We start from the raw sequence: 5,407 nt of genomic DNA, 5'->3' as shown, positions 1-5,407 counted from the left end.
CTTAGGCGATTCTGGATTGCAGCTAAGTCTCCGAGTGGGACGTTAAGTGCACACTCGGAGAAAGTTCATACTTAGGCGATTCTGGATCGCAGCTAAGTCCCCGAGTGTGACGTTAAGTGCACACTCGGAGAAAGTTCATACTTAGGCGATTCTGGATCGCAGCTAAGTCCCCGAGTGTGACGTTAAGTGCACACTCGGAGAAAGTTCATACTTAGGCGATTCAGGATCGCAGCTAAGCCCCAAGTGTGACGTTAAGTGCACACTCGGAGAAAGTTCATACTTAGGCGATGCTGGATCGCAGCTAAGTCCCCGAGTGTGACGTTGAGTGCACACTCGGAGAAAGTTCATACTTAGGCGATTCTGGATCGCAGCTAAGTCCCCGAGTGTGACGTTAAGTGCACACTCGGAGAAAGTTCATACTTAGGCGATTCTGGATCGGAGCTAAGTCCCCTAGTGTGACGTTAAGTGCACACTCGGAGGATCGCAGCTAAGTTTTTTTTAGACCGGAGTCTGCGACCGCGGAAGAACTTTGAACCTGCCAAAAAAACTCAATCTGCTTTATATTATTTCACCAATACTTGTTCTTTACATTGCTTCAGTCGACGGTCACGTGTAGAAGCGCTTCAGGAGATCTCCGTTCCATGCTCGCGGCTCGTCTATCTCCCCGTCGACGTTGTAGAGTCTGTATGCTCCATTGTTCAACACCTTTGAGATGATGAAGGGTCCTTCCCAGGCAGGAGCCAACTTGTGAGGTCTTTGCTGATCCACTCGGAGCACCAGGTCGCCTGCTTGGAAGGTACGACTCCTGACGTGTCGTGCGTGAAAATGCCGCAGATCTTGTTGATAAATGGTTGAGCGAGTCAGTGCCATCTCGTGCTCCTCCTCTAGAAGGTCCACTCCGTCTTGCCTTGCTTGTTTTGCTTCAGCTTCGGAGAAGAGTTCGACTCGTGGTGCATTGTGAAGCAAGTCACTCGGAAGGACCGCTTCTGCTCCATAAATGAGGAAGAATGGTGATCGCCATGTAGATCTATTCGGGGTTGTGCGGAGACCCCAAAGTACTGAAGGTAGCTCGGCGACCCAAGCGCCAGCGGCATGTCCTATCTCTCGCAGGAGTCGGGGCTTCAAACCTTGCAAAATAAGTCCGTTCGCCCGCTCTGCTTGTCCGTTGGACTGCGGGTGCGCCATGGAAGCAAAGTCCACTCGGATACTTTGGCTTGTACAGAAACCTTTGAATCTATCCGAATCAAAGTTTGTCCCGTTGTCCGTGATTATGCTGTGAGGTACACCGAATCTGAAGATGATGTCCCTGACAAACTTGATGGCTGTTGAGGCGTCGAGCTTCTTGATGGGCTTGGCTTCGATCCATTTCGTGAACTTGTCGACTGCCACCAACAGATGTGTGTATCCACCTTGGCCTGTCTTGAATGGACCGACTGTATCTAATCCCCACACTGCAAACGGCCACACAAGAGGGATCGTCTTCAACGCAGACATCGGCTTGTGGGACTTGTTGGAGTAGAACTGACAGCCCTCACATCGGTCGACCATATCTTTAGCCATCTCGTTTGCCTGCAACCAGAAAATCCAGCCCTGAATGCCTTGGCGACGATTGCTCTCGAAGAGGCGTGATGACCGCAGGTCCCCGAGTGAATATCTTCTAGGATCAGCTGCCCCTCCTCTGGGAAGATGCATCGTTGGAGAACACCTGAAACGCTCTGCTTGTACAATTGGCCATCAATGACAGTGAATGACTTCGACCTGCGGACTATCTGCCTGGCCTGGACTTCGTATTCTGGTAGTTCCTGTCTCAGGATATATGCAATGATCGGCACAGTCCAATCGGGGATGACAGTAAGAATCTCCATGACCAGATCAACCACAGCAGGTACATCGACTTCAGTCGGATCTGTTGAACTCTTTGGTTGTACTGGTTCTTCTTTAAAAGGATCTTCTTTGACTGAAGGGAGGTGAAGGTGCTCGAGGCAGACGTCACTCGGGAACGGTCTCCAAGTGGATCCGAGTTTTGCCAACTCATCAGCTACTTGGTTCTTCAGTCTCGGAACATGATGAAGCTCTAGACCTTCAAACTTCTTCTCAAGCTTTCTCACCGCATTGGAGTATGTGGTCATGGTGGGGTTCCTGACGTCCCACTCTTTCATCACGTGATTGACCACCAAATCCGAATCGCCGTAGACCATCAGGCGACGGACGCCGAGTGAGATGGCCATACGCAACCCGTAGAGGAGAGCTTCATACTCTGCCTCGTTTTTGGAGGAATCGAAGTGTATTTGTAGCACGTACTTGAGCTTGTCACCCTTTGGCGATATGACCGCAACGCTAGCGCCAGAGCCATTCAACATCTTGGACCCATCGAAGAACATTGTCCAATGGGCCGAGTAGATGTGGGTCGGTTGCTGTTGTTCTACCCATTCTGCTATGAAGTCAGCCAGAGCTTGAGACTTAATCGCTTTCTTGGCCTCGAACTTGATATCACAGTACAACATCTCCATCGCCCACTTCGCCACTCGGCCTGACGCGTCTCGATTGTGGAGAATTTCCGACAATGGAGCATCAGAAACGACAGATACCGAGTGGTCTTGGAAATAATGGGCCACCTTCTTCGCAGTTATGTAGATCCCGTAGATAAGCTTTTGATAGTGGGGATACCTCTGCTTGGAAGGAGTGAGGACTTCGGAGACGTAGTACACTGGCCGCTGAACTTTGTATGCTTTGCCTTCTTCTACTCGTTCGACTGTAAGAACAGTACTGACGACTTGATTTGTAGCCGTAATGTACAGAAGAAGGGGCTCTTTACTGAGCGGAGCAGTAATAACCGGCTGAGTGGAAAGTAGGACTTTGAGGTCGTCGAATGCGACTTGGGCTTCGTCTGTCCACTCGAAAGTATCTGATTTCTTCATGAGTCGGTACAGAGGAAGTGCTTTCTCGTCGAGTCGACTGATGAACCTGCTCAAAGCCACTAGGCAACCTGTGAGCCGTTGAACATCGTGTATTCTGACCGGCCTCTCCATTCGGACGATGGTCCCGATCTTTTCGGGGTTGACATCGATCCCTCGTTCAGAAACGAAGAAACTGAGTAACTTTCCGCTGGGAACGCCGAATGAACATTTGGCGGGGTTGAGCTTGATATCGTACCTACAAAGGTTGGCGAATGTTTCTGGCAAGTTAGTCAGCAGGTCGGAACCTTTGCGTGACTTGACTACGATATCATCCATATACGCCTCCACATTCCGACCGATCTGGTCGAGGAGACATTTTTGGATCATGCGCATAAAGGTAGCTCCTGCATTCTTCAAACCGAATGGCATAGTGATGTAGCAGAAGCACCCGAATGGGGTGATGAAGGCTGTTTTTAACTCATCGGGACCATACAGACGGATCTGATGATAGCCCGAGTAGGCATCAAGAAATGACACACGCTCGCAACCCGCAGTCGAATCAACAATTTGATCTATGCGGGGGAGCGGAAAATGGTCTTTCGGGCAGACCTTATTGAGATGCTTGAAGTCTATGCACATTCGGAGCGACTTGTCCTTCTTGGGCACCATGACAACATTGGCGAGCCACTCGGAGTGGTGAACCTCGCGAATGAAGTTGGCTGCCAGCAGCTTGGCCACCTCTTCCCCGATTGCCTTCCTCTTGTGCGCAGCGGATCGGTGCAGGCGCTCTCGGACGGGCCGAGCGGTGGAATCCACGTGCAGTCGGTGCTCAGCCAACTCCCTGGGTACACCTGGCATGTCAGAGGGTTTCCATGCGAAGATGTCCCAGTTCTCATGGAGGAATTGGGTGAGATCGGCTTCCTATTTAGGATCGAGGGTGGTGGAGATGTTCATCGGGGCAGCTGTGGCGTCTGTCGGGTGGATGCTGACCTTCTTCGTCTCTCCCACTGACTGGAATGCAGACTCTGAAGCTGGCTTCTTCGAGCGCATCAAGTCGGCGGGGTCGACTGTTTTCTTGTACTCGTCAAGCTCGAGGACGGCCATCTGCTGGTCGGCGATTCTTGATCCCTGCTGCAGACACTCTTCGGCCCGCTGCCGATTGCCTGTGATGGTGATCACACCCTTCGGGCGTGGCATCTTCAGCTTCAGGTATACGTAACATGGACGGGCCATGAAACGCGCATACGCTGGGCGACCCAGAATTGCGTGATAAGCGCTCTGGAAGTCGACCACTTCGAACGTCAGCTTTTCCTTGCGGAAGTTCTTGTCGGAGCCGAAAACGACGTCCAACGCGATCTAGCCGAGTGACTTGGCCTTCCGTCCAGGGACGACTCCATGGAACTGCATGCTGCTCTCGCTAAGTTTGGACATCGGGATGCCCATCCCCTTGAGTGTGTCGGCGTACATGATGTTCAAGCCGCTGCCGCCATCCATGAGGACTTTGCGCAGTCGGACTCCTTCCACCACCGGGTCGACGACCAGAGCCTGTCTCCCCGAGGTGGGTACATGTGCCAGATGATCCGACTGGTCGAAGGTAATCGCAGTCTGAGACCATTTGAGGAACTTGGGGTTGGTAGGGGTGGCCATGTTCACCTCTCTGTTCACCAGCTTCAGTCGACTCTTGCTCTCGACGTCGGCAAAAATCATCAGGGTTGCATGGACTTGGGGGAACGGTGTTGGAATTATGGCCTAGAGGCAATAATAAATATAGTTATTATTATAATTCTTGTATCAAGATAATCGTTTATTATCCATGCTATAATTGTATTGAATGAAGACTCATTTACATGTGTGGATACATAGACAAAACACTGTCCCTAGCAAGCCTCTAGTTGGCTAGCCAGTTGATCAAAGATAGTCAGTGTCTTCTGATTATGAACAAGGTGTTGTTGCTTGATAACTGGATCACGTCATTAGGAGAATCACGTGATGGACTAGACCCAAACTAATAGACGTAGCATGTTGATCGTGTCATTTTGTTGCTACTGTTTTCTGCGTGTCAAGTATTTGTTCCTATGACCATGAGATCATATAACTCACTAACACCGGAGGAATACTTTGTGTGTATCAAACGTCGCAACGTAACTGGGTGACTATAAAGATGCTCTACAGGTATCTCCGAAGGTGTTCGTTGAGTTAGTATGGATCAAGACTGGGATTTGTCACTCCGTGTGACGGAGAGGTATCTCGGGGCCCACTCGGTAATACAACATCACACACAAGCCTTGCAAGCAATGTGACTTAGTGTAAGTTGCGGGATCTTGTATTATGGAACGAGTAAAGAGACTTGCCGGTAAACGAGATTGAAATAGGTATGCGGATACTGATGATCGAATCTCGGGCAAGTAACATACCGAAGGACAAAGGGAATGACATACGGGATTATATGAATCCTTGGCACTGAGGTTCAAACGATAAGATCTTCGTAGAATATGTAGGATCCAATATGG

Source organism: Hordeum vulgare, chromosome 6H, assembly GCF_904849725.1.
Source record: "Hordeum vulgare subsp. vulgare chromosome 6H, MorexV3_pseudomolecules_assembly, whole genome shotgun sequence".
Classification (NCBI taxonomy): domain Eukaryota; kingdom Viridiplantae; phylum Streptophyta; class Magnoliopsida; order Poales; family Poaceae; genus Hordeum; species Hordeum vulgare.
Note: the sequence above shows the minus strand (reverse complement) of the source record.